The sequence below is a fragment of the Panicum virgatum genome, chromosome 6N (assembly GCF_016808335.1).
Source record: "Panicum virgatum strain AP13 chromosome 6N, P.virgatum_v5, whole genome shotgun sequence".
Taxonomy (NCBI): domain Eukaryota; kingdom Viridiplantae; phylum Streptophyta; class Magnoliopsida; order Poales; family Poaceae; genus Panicum; species Panicum virgatum.
In genome coordinates this window covers 31,929,563-31,947,736 of record NC_053150.1, presented here as the reverse complement: position 1 = coordinate 31,947,736, position 18,174 = coordinate 31,929,563, and the positions used below count along the sequence as shown (strand labels likewise).

Below are 18,174 nucleotides of genomic sequence, written 5' to 3'. Positions count from 1 at the left end.
GCTGCTCCAAAGAAAGAACAAGATAAAGATGATGAAGACGACAAGAAAGACCATGACGGTTTCCAACAGCATCAAAACGTCGTCAACGTCATATTTGGAGGAGATCCTAGCTTCTCCAAGCGAGCTCAGAAGCTCCTACTCAGAGACATCCTCTCAGTCGAGCCAGCAATTCAGAGGCCACTCAAATATAGCGAGGTCCCCATTACCTTCTCCAGTGAGGACCAGTGGACTAGCTTCTCTGAACCTGGAAAGTTCCCGCTAGTACTCGACCCAGTCGTTCAAGGCTCCAAGCTTACTCGAGTACTCATCGACGGCGGAAGTGGGCTCAACCTGATCTTTGCAAGTACATTGGTAAAGATGGGCCTCAACTATATGAGTCTGCCCACTCCAAGCAAGACTCCATTTTACGGCATTGTCCCCGGGAACTCTTCTACACCAATCGGCTCGGTTACTCTCCCAGTCACATTTGGTACATAACAGAACTTTCGGACAGGGTACATCAAGTTTGAAGTAGCCGACTTCGAATCTTCCTACCACGCTATCTTGGGAAAACTTGCACTAGCCAAGTTCATGGCGGTACCACACTATGTTTATCTACTCCTCAAGATGCCAGGCAACACAGGAGTCCTTTCACTACGTGGAGACCTCCTCAAATCTTTTGAGTGCGACAAAGAAGCGATAGATCATGCCTCCACTATCCGGGTTCCTAGCTCTGTCAGTGAAATACTTGCCACTGCCAAGGAACTCTCACTCAAGGACTCGATATCTTCCCAGAAGCCAAGTCATTCATTAGTTAAACCAACCAGTGACGTAGGCACCAAGACTATCCAGTTGCAAGAGGGAGACGACTCCAAAACAGTCATCATCGGAGCAGGACTGGGTGACAAATAGGAACTCGACCTCGTCAACTTCCTTAGGGCCAACCGAGACGTATTCACGTGGAAACCAGTGAATATGCCAGGGGTGCCCAAGGATTTGATCGAGCATGCCTTAAAAGTCGACTCCAAAGCCATACTGAAGAAGCAATGGTTGCGGCAGTTCTCACCGGACAAGCGTGAAGCCATCAAGAAAGAGCTGGCAAAACTACTCGTAGCAGGGTTCATCAAGGAAGTCTACCATCCTGATTGGTTGGCCAACCCTGTGCTCGTCCAGAAGAAAAACAACAATGAATGGAGAATGTGCGTCGACTATACTGATCTAAACAAGCACTGCCCAAAGGATCCTTTCGGGCTACCACGCATTGATCAAGTAATCGACTCAACAGCAGGATGCGTCCTGTTATCTTTCCTCGACTGCTACTCAGGGTATCATCAGATCGCCCTAAAAGAAGAAGACCAAATCAAGACGGCCTTCATCACCCCTTACGGTGCATACGCCTACAAGACCATGTCCTTTGGGTTGAAGAACGCTGGAGCCACCTACCAGCGTGCGATACAGCTGTGCTTCTCCGATCAGCTACATCGCAATGTTGAAGCCTATGTTGACGACGTCATTGTCAAAACAAAGACCCAGGATCAATTCATTACTGACCTGGAAGAGACCTTCAACAGCCTCCGAAAATTCTGCTGGAAGCTCAACCCAACCAAGTGCGTCTTCGGTGTACCCTCTGGAAAACTACTCAGATTCATCGTCAGTAACAGAGGAATTGAGGCTAACCCAGATAAGATCAATGCCATCACAGCCATGGACGCTCCAGCCACCATCAAGGACGTCCAGAAGCTTACAGGCTGCATGGCAGCCTTGAATCGATTCTTGTCCAGGCTTGGCGAACGGGGATTACCCTTCTTCAAACTCCTAAAGCGACAAGATAAATTCGAGTGGACTACAGAAGCCGTGGAAGCAATCAAGAGTCTCAAACATCATCTCCAGTCACCGCCGATTCTAACAGCTCCACTACCTGGTGAGGAATTACTCCTCTACATCGCTGCGACTACCCACGTAGTCAGTACGGCGATAGTAGTCGAACGCCCGGAGGAAGGCCACGCTTACGGTGTTCAGAGACCAGTCTACTTCATCAGCGAAGTACTCTCTGAATCAAAGGTTAGATACCCATCATTCAGAAACTTTTTTATGGAATTCTAATCACCTCCAGGAAGCTCCGGCATTACTTCGACGAATACAAGATCTCAGTCATAACTGACTTCCCATTGGGGGATATACTCCACAATTGGGATGCCACTGGACGAATCTCAAAGTGGGCAGTTGAACTGGGAGCCTTGGAAATCAACTTCAAGCTAAGAACAGCAATCAAGTCACAAGCACTAGTCGACTTTTTGGCTGAATGGTAGGAAAATCAAATTCCAGCACCCCAGAACATTCCAGAGCATTGGGTGATGTACTTCGACAGCTCACTCAAGATCGACGGAGGCAGTGCAGGAGTTTTGTTCATCTCCCCCAAGGGAGAACAATTGAAGTATGTGTTCCAAATTCTGTTCAAGGTCTCCAACAATGAAGCTAAATACGAGACATTGCTACACGGCCTCCGTCTAGCAGTATCTCTCGGCATCAAGCGACTACTTGTCTACGGCGACTCTCTACTCGTCGTTCAACAAGTCAATAAAGAATGGGACATCAACAAGGATACAATGGACGCATACGTTGCAGAAATCAGAAAGCTCGAAAACAAGTTCTCAGGATTGGAGATCCACCACATCGATCGCAACAACAATGTGGGAGCCGATGTCCTCTCCAAACTTGGGTCCACTCGAGCAGCCGTTTCACCAGGAGTTTTCATCCATGAACTTCACCACCCATCAGTCAAGGAACAAAGCCAACAAGCTACTGACACGAAGTCCCCGGTCACAGTCAGAGAAGTGCTGATGATTGAAGCAGACTGGAGGACTTAGTTTATCGACTTCATCAAGGAATTCAAGCTTCCACCACATGTCGATCACAAAAGCGCTGAAGCTGCCCGCACATCAGGCGTAGCAAGGGTTTCGTCCTCGTCGGCGACAACCTATACAAGCGCTCTACTTCCGGCATCCTCATGAAATGTGTTACCCTTGAAGAAGGCAAAGACATCCTCAGGGAGATACATGAAGGAGTTTGCGGCAATCACGCCGCGTCAAGGACACTAGTCGGCAAGGCAGGTCAGGATTCTTCTGGCCAACAGCTGTTTCAGATGCAGAAGGCCTTGTCAAACGATGCCCAGGCTGCCAATTCTTTGGCAAAAGGACTCACATTCCAGCACACAACCTGATAACAATCCCTCCATCATGGTTGTTCGCCTGTTGGAGTTTGGACATGATCGGACCATTAACCGTAGCTCCAGGAGGATTCAATCATGTGCTAGTAGCAGTCGACAAATTCACCAAGTGGATCGAGTACAAGACTATTGTCAAGATTTCATCAGATCGAGCAGTGGATTTCATATCTGACATCATCCACCGGTTCGGTTTTCCTCATACCATCATCACAGATCTTGGCTCTAACTTTACCTCTCAGTCGTTTTGGGATTTCTGCGACAACTCTTGCATCGAGGTCAATTATGCCTCAGTGGCTCAACCTCGAGCAAATGGTCAAGTAGAGTGTATCAATGGCCTAGTACTCGATGGCTTGAAGAAAAGACTCTAGGACGCTAACACCAAAAAAGGTGGCAAGTGGATTCAAGAATTACCCCATGTGGTCTGGGGGCTATGAACGCAGCCTAGCAAAGCAACTGGACAGTCTATACTACCCGCAGATATCATGTGGAAATCTCCAAGAGTAGAAGCCTATCAAGAAGGAGAAGCAGATGAAGCTCGACAACTTGAGTTAGACTCAATCGAAGAGGGCAGAATCAATGCCTTAACTCAATTGGCTAGATATCTTCAAGGAGTTAGACGCTATCATGATCACAATGTCCAGTAAAGATCTTTCAAGATTGGAGATCTAGTACTATACAGGATTCAGGATGAGACAGGACTGCACAAGTTAAATTCCAGATGGGAGGGCCCATTCATTGTAACCAAGGTTACAAGACCAGGAACCGAGGCCTTGTACAAAAGTTTAAAGTGGGCCCCGCTTGACTAGCAAGACGAACATAAAATTAATAAATGCAGTATAGTTATATTAAATAGCAAGGGAAAGAATATAAGAGTCATACCTACTTAATATTGGTTGCAAAATGTTTACTTGAATAACATCTTTTCGTGTTTCTTGAAAGAAATTTTCAATGATAGATTCATAACCAATATTTTCCAGCATGCCACTTTTAAGTGCGCTATGCTCCTTTTATAAGATTGAGTTAAATCTTCATTTTTTGCTTTTTTTCTATGCTTTTGAGAACCCGAATTATTTTTTTAGACCAACTTGCAGAAGGCATGGTTTCAATCTTGAAGCAATAAATGCTTAGATCAACTGCTGCGCACATATAAAAAACATCAAGCAATTATGGATGGATTCATCATTCATCAATTAAATAAAAAGAAATACCTTGACTTGTAGCAGTAACTAGCACTTTCTGATGGCACTTGATGTTTTGGCGCCCTCTAGCTTGAACAGTGAGCTGAGCACTTGCACATGCATCCACTCGTCCAGACTTGAAGCTTAAGAACTTGAAGCATCCGCAAGCCTCAAGTGTGTGAGAACTTGATGCACGTGGAGTCAGCCAGTCCGAATGGCATGCTATCGTGCAGCCTGCGCCCTTGCCACCAGATGCCCTACTACCCTAGTCACGCAATCGAGCGAGCTGCGAGTCGAGAAGATGAGATGTTGTTGAGCGGTGACGGAAGACAAGCCAAGCTTTCATAACCTAACATGCAACCAGGAAATAACATGTGCACGTTTCAAACTTTCAATAGGCCGCCCGATGGGCTACTGTGCTTGAATTTGGGCCCCCCTGAAAATTGGGGGCCCTGTTCAAGCGAACCGGCTGCATGCCCACCGGGATGGCCCTGCACGCCGGTACATTTGGACATCCTGCGGTAGATCAAAGAGATTGAAGATCTTGAGCAATGCGAGGTCCTGAGCGAGGAGATGGTGATGATTAGACTACACTTGGAGGTTGATTTAGAGACTCTTTTGGAGGGAGAGCAACTGTACTGGAGACAACGGTCAGGGGAGAAGAGTGGTTTGCAAGGTGATGCAAACACTACTTTCTTTCATTTGTTTGTGAATGGGAGGAAGAGAAAGTCCCATGTGCTGTTGGAAGATGGAGGGTTAGAAGTTAGAGACCAGAAACAGATTTAGCAATTGATTTATTATTATTACGAGAACTTTTTTGGGTATAGGGAGAAGTCCAGAGTGAAACTTAACCACGATGCGCGGGCAGATTGGGGGAGACTGTCTGACAGTCATTGAGTGGAACATTGTAAGCCTTTCACAGAAGTAGAGGTCAAACAAGCGTTCTTTCAAATGAAAGAGGACTCAGACCTTGGGCCTGATGGTTTTGGGGTCACATTTTGTAAGGAATTTTGGGAGGTCATCAAGGATGAGTTGACATCCATGGTGAATGATTTCTACATGGGGGGACTCGACATTGATAGGTTAAATTATGGGGTGATAACTAAAATCCCCAAAATCAAAGAAGCCAATAATGTCAAATAATTTTACCCTATTTACCTTTTGAAGGTCAGCTTTAAGATCTTCACAAGGTTGTTAATGAACATGCTAACCCTTCTTGCTGACAAGCTGATTAGTAAAAACCAGTCTGCATTCATAAAGGGAGGTATATCCTAGACAGTGCTGTAACTTTACATGAAGTCATGCATGAAATGCAGTAGAAAAAACTGAAAGGGGCGGTGCTTAAGATTTACTTTGAGAAGGCCTATGATAGTGTTAATTGGGACTTTGTTGAACATATCCTTCAAAAGAAAGGGTTCCCTAGTAAGATGACTGAATGGATTATGCAACGGTGAGAGGGGGAGAGTCTGCATAAATCCAAATGGGGAAAATGGACCCTATTTCAAGACACAACGTGGTCCATGCCAGGGAGACCCGCTTTCCCCTCTTCTTTTCAATCTGGCAGTAGATGCACTCAATTATATTTTACTTTGGGGTAGCCAAGGAAAAAGGACACATCCGGGGGGTTGTGCCACACTTGATCAGTGTGGGTTGACACACATACAATATGCAAATGGCACCATGGTCCTAATGAATTTAGATGACAACACAATCAAAAACACTAAGTTCCTTCTTTATTGTTTTGAATGGATGTCATGTCTGAAAATGAATTACCACAAGAACAAGGTGGTGGTTTTCAATGTCAGAGCAGATTAGGGTGGCTAATATGCTTAACTGTAGAGTTGGAAAGCTGGCAATGAATTACTTGGGTTTGCCAATCAGTTGTAGGGCAGTGGGGGCTACTAGCTTTGAGGGGATGGTTAACAAAATGAGGAATAGGTTACAATAGTGGAAGGGGAGGAACTTTTCTTCGGGGGGTCGATTGGTCCTAACCAACTCTTCCTTGAGTAGTATCCCTATCTATATGATGGGGATGTTCTTGTTACCTGGAGAAATCCACCATCAGATGAATTCCTTGAGATCCAAGTTTTTTTTGGAGAGGATACATAGAGAAGTTCAAGTATCACATGATGAAGTGGGATAATGTGTGTCTTCCGAAGGATTATGGAGGTTTGGGGATCCTAAACACTAAAATTCTAAATGAATCCCTTCTTCTAAAGTGGGTGTGGAGAATTTACAATGCTAACAAAAATGATATGTGTTGTAATATGTTCAAAGCGAAATACCTGAATACTCACTCCTTCTCAGTTTGCAATAGGAAAGTTGGTTCACATTTTTGGTGAGGCTTGCAGAAAGTCAAAGACAAGTTTTACCTAGGTGCCTCCTCTTCCATTGGCAATGGGGAAAACACTAGATTCTAGGTTGATACATGGCTAGGGGAAGTACCTCTAAAGTTAGAATTTACTAAGCTTTTCGCTTGCTGACGCTCTAGGGACATAATGGTTAGTGACTACTGGAATCAAGAGGAGTGGAATGTGACTTTTAGGCGAACTTTTGGGGTGGTTGAGGTTCAGGAATAGAACAGCCTTTTCCGTAAACTGGATGGGGTGCGATTATCTGATTGTCCTGACCAAGTGGTGTGGAATTTGGGAAAAAAAAGGGATGTATACAACTCAGTCAATGTACATATTCATAAGTTTTGGGGTGTGATCGACAAGAGAGCTCAAAAGATTTGGATGAGCAAGATGCCAATGAGGTTGAGAGTGTTTGTTTGGCAAGCTCTGCACAACAAGTTGCAAACCGGGGTTGTATTGAAAAGAATAAATTGGAAGGGCAATGAGAGGTGCCCCTTGTGCAATACACCTGGAAACGGTGGATCATGTCTTTTTCCAATGCATCATCACAAGCTTTGTTTGTTTTTGTTTTAAAGAGGCCCTAGGGTGGGATAGGGCCCCAATTAGCTTAGGGGACGTATTCTGAGATTGGATGCCGATAGGGTGTGCTAACTATGATCTAAATTGTTTTTTTTGCAATAATCTGGTGGTCGCTTTAGTTTTCTTGTAACAAGATGAGAATGGAAAAGAAATTCCCTGAATATTCTTGTGAGGTCTTGTATTCGATCTATCTTAAAATGCATAAATGCTAGGGGGGTGCTTCTACGCTTGAGGGACAGGGACCACTTTGACAATATGCGCGGAACCATGGAGAGCTGGATGAAGGGGTTCCTCAAATCAAGACAGGATAACAATGTATCGAACGTCTTTTCCTTGTAACAGTTGGTAGCTTCGTGTGCTCCCTGTTCGTACAGGTAAAGCTGGTGTTCCCAGGGTGTCCTAGAGTCTGTACTGAATGATATGCTTTCTATATAAGCATGAATGTTTCTCGTTCAAAAAACAAAAATAAGTGCTGGCCTGGAAAAGGGCCAGCATTATCCAAGGGCCTTACAAGCTGAAACGGATTGAGTCTTAAAAGGGCACTCCAAAGAGAATGGGTAGGATCGAATTGGGCTAATTTATAAAAGTACTGTTATGTGGATGCAGCCCATAATGGATCCTCGGGCCAAATGAAAGGGCTAAGCCCATGGACATAGAAAGGACTTTGCTCTTATCCAATTATCCTCTCTTCTTCCGTGGGAAGGTCAGGAGGCCAAGAACCATCGCACTGCGGCGACGCCGCGGCGACCGGCCTCTCTCCGTCTGACCTCGCCTCTCCACCGCCGCCGGCCAACCTAGGTACACCGCCGGCCTCATTCCCTCTTCTCCCAGCTAAGTGACACCCCTCTCTCACGTTAGCATCTTGGGTTCGTACCTAGGGTGTGTGAAGTCAGATGGATCCGCCGCCGGCGGGCGGAACACTCCAGGGGCCATGATAGATTACGCCCACACGTGCTCCCCGGCCACCAACGACGCGCCGGTGTGCAATCGTCGTCGATCTTCGCCTGCACTACCTTGCTGATTCGAAGCAGGTAAATCCAGTTTGACTCATGACGTGAAATCCAGTTTGTTCCAGACTTGGCTGTGAATCATGACTGCTTGTTTCTTGATAGACTAGTAATAGGGTACGACCACTGCAATTGTTACCAATTGTTATCTACTATACTTGTACATTTATCTAGAATTATGTAGCATATGGGCCTTGATTATTTATATCTTCTTGTGCCAGATCTCTCTTGCCTCTTACCCAATCTCCTAGTGCAGCACGCATACAGCTAGTCTGAATTAGAATGGTAACAAGCACATGTCCCTGAATCAAATTAGCCACAAACCACAGCTAGTCTGGATTTCTGAATTAGAATGGTAACTGCATCATTTTTATTATCTGATTGCACTAGATACAAATGGAAGGGGTTTCAACTGTTCTGGAACTTGTTGCAGAGAGTCATGATGCCCAGAAGCAAGCATGCATGATCGCTATATAAGGAGTTGGCTGTGCTTCACAATTTTGTTTGAATCGTTCTCCTATTTAAAGATGGTTTTGGTTTGGCACGACAATAAATAGGCTATGCTGGTCCCTACTGCTGAAGGTTAGAATTAGGAAATTTACAATAGCTGAATCTGCATATTGCAAAAACACAATATCAAACTGTAGGAGGCTGCAAAGCATTATACTCGTCCATATTATCACTGATAAGTGTATAGTTGAATCTGTATGTGATGATATAAGTGTATAGTTGTTGGCATATTATCACTGATAGAAATAAAGCAAATGTTAGGTACAAAGTGCTTATCATCTTTCTTGATTCTTAATCAATAGACTTTGAATGTTTTTGAGTTGTAATTCCTTAACAAGATCTGTATACATCTCATCAGTTTTGGTTTCGCCCCTGCTTGTTTGTTTAATAAATTTCCATTTCAATGTCATTATAGGTTATTCCTGATAACTCCGCCTGTGTTGTCTGGAAGATTTTCTTGAGTCGTCTCAACATAGCCGGTCCCAAGCCCGGGTAAAGGAGGAGGGTTGCGGTAGGTTTGGCGAACCAGCGTAAAAAATAGCCACTCTAATAGATATGAAATCCATAAGAAACTCGTTGGGACGTAACCCTCTCAGCGAAGCGCCACATCAGAACTCGGGTGTGGTGTTAAATGGGCCGGGTCGCCACCCCACCAATGGCGCGTCGTATCGTGACCTGGGTACGATGATAAGTGAGCAAAGGTCGGGCCGTCACCCGAGTGGCGCGCTACATCTACGCCCGGGTGTAGTGATAAATGAGCAAGGGTCTTCGCACTTACCTCGACGGGTGCGAAGGGTAAGGAAGCTAGCCGAGCCAACTAGGATTCGTATAGGTAGCTGGAATGTAGGGTCCCTAACGGGTAAGTTGCGAGAGCTAGTTGATGTAGCAATTAGGAGACGTGTAAATATTCTATGTGTTCAGGAGACTAAATGGAAGGGCCAAAAGACGTAGGAGGTTGAGGATAATGGATTCAAGCTTTGGTACACGGGGGCAACATCGGGTAGGAATGGTGTCGGTATCTTGATCTATAGGAGCTTTAAGAATGGAGTCATAGCTGTTAGAAGGCGAGGCGACCGGATTATCCTGGTCCGGATGGTAGTTGGAGATTCGGCTGTGAATGTGATCAGTGCCTATGCCCCTCAGGTAGGCTTTAGTGAGAGCACCAAGAAGCAGTTCTGGATAGATCTGGATAGTATGGTCAGTACTGTCCCTATTAGTGAGAAACTCCTCATAGGAATATATCTCAATGGCCATGTGGGTGCGACTTTATCCTTTTGTAGTGTACAACACTCGAGCCAGATCGACTTTATCCTTACTAGGAGGGAGGATAGACGGGATTGATTAGATAGTAGGGTGATACCCGGGGAGTGTGTTGTCCCTCAACACAAGCTTGTGGTGGCGGATTTTTGTTTTCGGGTATGTGCCCACCGAGACAAACATGCCAAGATTATGAGAACGAAGTGGTGGAAGTTTAGAGGGGAAACGGCACAAACGTTTAAGGAGGGGGTGCTAGGTGAGGGGCCTTGGAAAGAAAGAGAAGATGCTGACGACATGTGGCTAAAGATGGAGACATGTGTTCGGAAGGTGGCCATAGAGGTGCTTGGTGCGAGTAGGGGAGGCAAACAGGAAGGGAAAGACACCTGGTGGTGGAATAACGAGGTGCAAATGGCTATTAAGGAGAAGAAGGAATATTTCAGGCACCTCCACCTTGACAAGAGTGCAACCAACATCGAGGGTTGTAAATTAGCGAAAAGGGCTGCAAAGCGAGCTGTGAGTGTAGCAAAGGGTAAGGCGTATGATGATCTATATCAGCGACTAGGAACAAAGGAAGGGGAGAATGACATCTATAGGATGGCTAGGATCTGCAAGCGGAAGAAATGTGACATCAATCAAATCAAATGCATCAAGGATGGGACAGATCGACTTCTAGTGAAGGATGATGAGATCAAGGGCAGATGGCGAGAGTACTTCGACAAGCTGTTTAATGGGGAGAATGAGGGCACTATTTTTGAGCTAGATGACTCTTTTGACGATACTAACAGACGTTTTGTCAGGAGATTTCAGGAGGCAGAGATCGGAGAGGCTTTATAGAGGATGAAGGGCGGTAAAGCGATGGGCCTTGATGGTATCCCCGTTGAGGTGTGGAGATGCCTAGGTGACAGAGCGATAGTATGGTTAACTAAGCTTTTTAACCTCATTTTTCGGTCAAACAAGTGTAGGATCAAGAATACCGACTAGAGGGGGGTGAATAGGCGGTTTAAAATCTAAAACCAACAATACTAGAGAAATTTAATTAGTAACGAAAAAAAACCTATGTCATGCTACTACTAACTCTATTTGGGTTTGCAACCTAGGGTGACAAATTACAAATCAAGCTCTAGTAAAATAAATTTCTCAAAGTAAATGAACTAAACAAGATGAGCAAGAGATGTAACCGAGATAGACACACAAATTTATCCCGTGGTGTCGATGACTTACCGGTCACCCCTAATCCACGTTGAGGTGGATTTCAAGAGTCAACCGCTCCTCTATCAAGAACTCTCTTAATCTTGAGCCGGCTTGAATCAAGGAACCGCTCCACACATCGATTCCACTAGAGTTGCTCTTCATCACTCCGGTGAGGTAAGCACAAGACCTCTCACAACCGAAACCGGGGCTCCTCAACAATCTCCTTGGAGGAGCTCCACGAAATCCTCTTCTCCAAGCCGTCTAGGGAGTAGCAACTCAGAAGAGTAACAAGTCGATGACACTTGCTTGAAGTTTTCCTAGTGCCACAAAGCTCAAACTCTTGATGCAATGCACTAGGATGCTCTCACACTCTCAAGAATGCAATATCTAAGCAAGTGTGTGTGAGAGAGATGCCTTAGCTCTAGTGTCAAGTATGCAGTCCAAATGGCTAAGAGAGTCTCCCAATGGCCGGGCATTGGGTATATATAGACATCCCCTAAAAAACTAGCCGTTACACTCTTTTCTGCGAAGTCGCGGACCGTCCGCGGTTCAAAAACCGGACCGTCCGCCGTTATAAACCAGTGAGGCAGAGTGCATTTAATGCGTGTCAGAACTAGCCGTTATAGCCCTGGCGGACCGTCCGCGCCCCAGGGGCGGACCTTCCGCAGTTATGTGTTCCGCACCACCAGAGACGAATATCGTCTCTAGTACAACTTTGAAATTAGCCGGCGGACCGTCCGCCGTTCATCCTTGAAATCCACCAGAGACAACAATGTCTCTGGAACAAATTGTCAAATAGCCGGCGGACCGTCCGCACCCCAGGGGCAGACCGTCCGCCGCACAGATCATCACCACAACCAGAGAAAACACCCTCTCTGGTACATTTTGAGTTAGAGCGGCGGACCGTCCGCCCACCTGGGCCAGATTGTCCGCCAGCCAATTTAAATTTCCACTCGGGTTCAACAGGGTCTCTGTTACGGGTGCGGATCGTCCGCTCCACAGAGGTGGACTGTCCGAACTTGTGCAGTCAGCTCTTAAATTTGATTTTTTTCAAATCTTTTCAAAACATCGTTAGCCCTCATGCATGCATCTAGACATTTTGAGCAAAATGGCACTAAAGACCCGTCAAGCACGAGTACACAACTCCACTTGATAGTACGGCTATCTATCCAACAAATTCGGTCACTTTTCACCCACTAAACGCCTTGAGACCGGTAAAATACAAAAGCCTTATTTTATACCTTTGCCTTGAGTCCAAGCTTTGCATATCATCTCCAAACTCCACACGTTCACAACCAAATCCCTTTCATCCGTGGATCAACCTATACTCATTATCTCGAATGAAATTGTTAATCCACAAATCGTTGTCATTAATTACCAAAACTTGAATTAGGGGTCTAGATGCTTTCAATCTCCCCCTTTTTGGTAATTGATGACAACACTAAATTTTGGAGTGATAAAAGTGTTCAAGTCAACTTTACACCCAAGGCATAAGGTGAACTTGGAATTGAACTTTGGAAGAACTTACTCATTTTTCTTGAAAATTTCAGAATATGGTATGAATAAATTTTCCTAAGTTCAATGAGTAGAAAGAATTCCCCCTTGATATGTGCTTATAAATTTGAATGAATACCAAGAGCACATATATATATTTGAAAATTTTGACGGAGTTTCCCCTACAAGTGGAAATCGAGGCATATAAGATATAAGATATATATATGATATTAATTTTAGTTTCGTTAGCACAACCTCACAACCCCAAGATGAACATAAGTAGATAATAGTAACACAAATCAACATAGTTCATCACACATTACAAACCAAATGTTCAAATCCAACCACAAATCACAAACCGAGTTCATGCAAGATACAAATCATAAACATGTAATGCAATAATTCAACACAAATAAACACGAGTAGCAAGCGGAAGCCGAAAGAGAATGATCTCCATGTGAAGTCCATGAGCTCCCCCTAAATCCAAGTACTCCAAAGCTTCTTCTCCCCCTTTGGCATCAATTGCCAAGAAGGTCAATCCATCGGCGGTGGAGGAGGTGGTAGTGGGTAGAACGGCTGGTGCGGATAGAACTCTGGAGGCGGCACTAGAGCGGGGAACACTGAGTAGAAGTGGTCAGAAAAAACAGTGAAGGCTGTGCTGAAAGTGTCAAAGCGCTGCTCTAGCTGCTGCTGCCTCTGCTCAAGCTGCTCAAACTGCTCAGAAGAAGGTAAATCCTCAAAGCGGGAGTCCAGTGCTGCTATGTCTGAGTGTAAACTCTCCTGAACCCCCTGCATCTGAGCCATCATGGGCTGGAACATCTGCTGCTGCATGTTTTGGAAGTTGAGGTTCATCTGACTCTGCATCTGACTAGCCAACCCCGCAATCTGAGAGGACATGCTCGCCTGCATGGATGCAAAGTAAGGGTCAAAGTATCCAGCTGGAGGAGTCCACTGCTGCTATACTGGAGGCTGTGGTGGTGGCATGCCATGCTGAGCTGCAGCTGCTCCCATGTGAGCATCATCATCACTATCATCATCACCATCTTACTCCTGTGCTTCAGCATCCATATCATCTCCAGAGAAAGGAGTCAAATACCTCAAAAGAAAAATATTGTCATTCTTGAATGGCCTGAAAGGAGTGTGCTTGCTCTCACATATCCCTCTGAAGCTAGACTTGACTTTGATGATGGACATAATATATGGAGCAAAATACAAGTTCATCTCCATGTTAAGCCTTAAATCTACAAGCTGATCCATAATAAGAGCAATGACATGTATTCTATTTCCATTCATGACATGAGATATCACATTCCAATGGAGCCCTCTAATCTTGTCTTTGTTGCCACTCTTTGGCAGAAATGTGACTCTGACAATCTTATTAATCACAGCAGGATGATGTCTCCTTGGATTCCCCCAAAAGTTCTAGGACTACCAACATGTGCAGGCTCATAGTACATGGGGTAGTCATTCTCATCTAAAGGGTTTTTTAACACAACATTCACATTTTGCTCACTAGTGATGAAATCATAGTTCAACTGATTAGCTGCAGCAAACTGAACAAAGGTGGCATAGTAAGTCCTCTTTCCAGTCATCCACCATATCTTTTCTTCTACCATGTTGATTTCTAGTGTGGCATAAAACTGGCGAATAACAGTCTCATTCCAATCACATCTATGTTGGAGGAAATTTGCTAGACCCATTTCCTCAAATCTATCCACTAAATCAGACATGACAGGCTGTTACCTCATGTACCCTAGGTCTATGGTTTGGTGCTTGAACACTTTTTTCTTAACCAAATGACCAAAATAAGCATCTTGCTGAACCATAGCGCTAAAGTAGAGAATATTGGTGTCACTAGGTTCATTTAGCTGATTAACTGACCTTACATTAGCATATGACTCTGTGGTCCACTGCCTGCTCTCAAGACCAAGCCCCATCAAGTCAGTAACATCATCCTCAAGACCCTCAACATCCTTCTCTGAAGATTCTGCACCAACATCACCCACTGAAGATGCTGCAGCCATCTCACTAAGATTAGGATCATAGTCCACATCATCAGAATCATCACTGTCTCTTTGGCTCTTTGATGCTTTAGTTTTTTTTATTTTTGATGTGGTTGCTTTGAGAATCTTCCGGGGTGGCATGAGATCAATAATCAATCATAAGATTTATATATTCAAGTATAATATCCAAGCCAAACAAGATCATCACAAGAGAACAAGAATTAGCCATTCTATGCACTAGCGGACCGTCCTCATGAAGGCCGCGGACTGTCCGCGTCCATGTGCTGATTCTGCCTAACGGCGGACTGTCCGCCAGCCAGACGCGGACCGTCCGCGATGCATCTGTTCATGCGTAGAGAACTCAAAATCGCCCCAAAATTTGATTCAATCACTATTTGAATTCTAGATTCAATCCACCAATCAAATTTTAACCAAAGTATCTCCTCATCACTAGAAACAAGATCCCCCAACTAGTTTCATGAATCCATGGCCCAAAAATAGATCGGAGCACCCCAAATCCTAATCTCTTTCATGATGAAATCCACAAATATAATGAGAGGAATCAATGGAATACCGAGAGGATATGATGTTGAATCTTAAGAAGAGTCCGGGGATGTGCTCGGACCGTCCGGGAACCACGCCAAAAAGCCTTGACCTTGTCGTCTCCCCCACGTGCTTGAGAGAGAAAGAGAGAGGGAGCCTTTTGGAGGTTTGGTACGGGTTGGTGGGGGGAAAGAGAAAGGGACATTCCATATAAGTCAAGCAGCCCGACCTCACCTTTCTGTCCAGGCGCGGACTATCCGCTCTACCTTGGCGGACCGTCCGCCTCAGAAAAAATTTGATCCAACAGCCGACTGGAACTGTCTCTGGTGAACTTTTCCCAACACTAGCAGACTGTCCGCGATTCCATGACGGACCGTCCGCGCCTTGCTCAGAGGACGCCCCTTCGGTGTATCCGATGCTAACCGGATGCACCGGTGACCCGCGGACCGTCCGCTGTCCATTGGCGGACCGTCCGCCACTATAAATTCCGGCTGACAACCTTTCTGCAGAGCCTCTGGAGAGCATTTTCATGAACTGTGGACCGTCCGCCTCTTACCCGCGGACCGTCCGCGCTACCAAATTTCAGTTTGTCCAGAATTTTGCCAATATTCACCATTCCAACTTCAATTTGGGATCATTGCTCATATAAAAATCTAAAAATCTCAAAACTTGCATGAAAACCTTCCAAAGACTCATATGAGCAAGTTACAACAAGAATTCAAAATAAATCGTGTAAAATCATGAAAACTCATAAATGGCTCAAAAAGCTCCAAAAATTCAGAAAAAAGAAAAAGAAAGCATGAAAGAACCATATGCCACATGTGCTAGTTTTCAAGCCACATTTGAGAAGTCAATAATATTAAGCTCATTTCTCAACTTGCAAAATCTAGATTCATCCAATGGCTTGGTAAATATATCGGCTAATTGATCATCCGTGCCAATACCATCAATCTTGATATCACCCTTGTTCACATAATTTCTAAAAAAATGATGATGAATATCAATATGCTTGGTTCTTGAATGTTGCACCAGATTAGTTGCAATTATCACACAATAATACAATCTCATCAAACTTCACACCAAAATCAAGAAGTGTTTGCTTCATCCATAATAGTTGTGCATAACAACTTCCGGCCGAAATATATTCCGCTTCGGCGGTTTGAAAGAGCCACAGAATTTTGCTTCTTTGAAGACCAAGAAACAAGAGATCTTCCAAAAAATTGGCAACCACCGGAAGTGGTCTTCCTATCAACCTTGCACCCCGCATAATCCGAATCCGAGAATCCAACCAAGTTAAAATGAGCACCCTTGGGATACCATAAACCAATATTAGGAGTATATTTCAAGTATCTCAAGATCCTTTTGATGGCGGGTCAAATGACATTCTCTACGTACGGCTTGAAATCGTGCACACATGCAAACAATAAATATGATGTCGGGCCTAGATGCGGTCAAATAAAGCAAACTACCAATTATAGAACGGTAAGCTTTTGGTCAACCGGGTTACCTCCCTCATCTAGGTCGAGATGCCCATTGGTGGCCATAGGAGTCTTGATTGGTTTTGCATCTTCCATACCAAATTTCTTCAAGATATCCTTCACATATTTTGATTGACACACAAAGATGTCTTCCTTAAGTTGCTTCATTTGAAGTCCCAAGAAAGTACTCAATTCACCAATCATGGACATTTTCTAGACATCATTTCACCAAATTCTTCACAAAAATTTGGGTTAGTTGAACCAAAGATAATATCATCAATATAAATTTGACAACAAACAAATCCTATCAATGGCTTTAGTGAACAAGGTAGTGTCAACCTTACCCAATTTTGTAGCCCTTAGAGATAAGAAAGTCCCTCAATCTTTCACACCAAACTCGTGGAGCTTGCTTAAGACCATAAAGAGCTTTAGAGAGCTTGTATACATGATTTGGCTTCTTGGGATCTTCAAAACCGGGAGGTTGCTCACAAAAACAAGTTCACTAATCTTGCCATTCAAGAAAGTAATATTCACATCCATTTGAAAAAGTTTTATGTTGTGAGAGCAAGCATAAGCTAATAAGACTCTAATAGATTCTAGTCTAGCAACGGGGGTAAAGTTTCACCGAAATTCAAACCTTCGACTTGTTTCTCACAACCATTCCATCTTCATTTTGCTTATTTCTAAAGACCCATTTAGTACCAATGTCATAATAATTCTTGGGCCTCTCAACTAGATCCCAAACTTGATTCTGGGTGAAATTATTCAATTCTTCATGCATAACATTCACCCAATCCGGATCTCTCAATGCTTTATCTACACGGTTAGGTTCAAGAAAAGATACAAAGAATAATGTTCACAAAATAAAGCAATGCGAGATCGAGTTTGGACACCCTTATTAATATCACCCATGATTTGATCCACCGGGTGATCCTTTGCAAGAATATGATGAATTCTTTGAGAAACAATGAGTTCTTGAGTTGATGGAGAAGGTGCACTAGATGAACCAACTTGATCTTGTACTTAAGAATCATCATTACTTGAATCTTGTACAATTGGTTGTGCTTGATCATTTGAGATAGAATTTGAAGGATTAACTCTAATAGAGATAGAATGACTATCTTCATCTTCATCTTCTTCTCTTGGTCTAACATCACCAATTGACATATTTTTCATTGCATTTCTCAAACCATCACTTCTCACATCATCAAGATTTTTTTGTTCATTATGAGACCCATTGTTTTCATCAAACTCAACATCATATGCTTCTTCAATAATGCCATGTATTTTGTTGTAGACCCGATAAGTCTTGCTACAAGATGAATACCCAAGAAAAAACCCTCATCACATTTGCTTTGAAACTTTGATAATCGAG

General features: G+C 44.1%; 1 long non-coding RNA gene across 1 annotated transcript; it reads left to right on the top strand.

The window, feature by feature from the left end:
• Positions 1-7,978: 7,978 nt before the first annotated feature.
• On the top strand, positions 7,979-9,200 carry LOC120680158. Its single transcript, XR_005677492.1, has 3 exons — positions 7,979-8,114; positions 8,195-8,347; positions 8,545-9,200. It is a non-coding gene; the product is annotated as an uncharacterized LOC120680158 (long non-coding RNA).
• Positions 9,201-18,174: the final 8,974 nt, after the last annotated feature.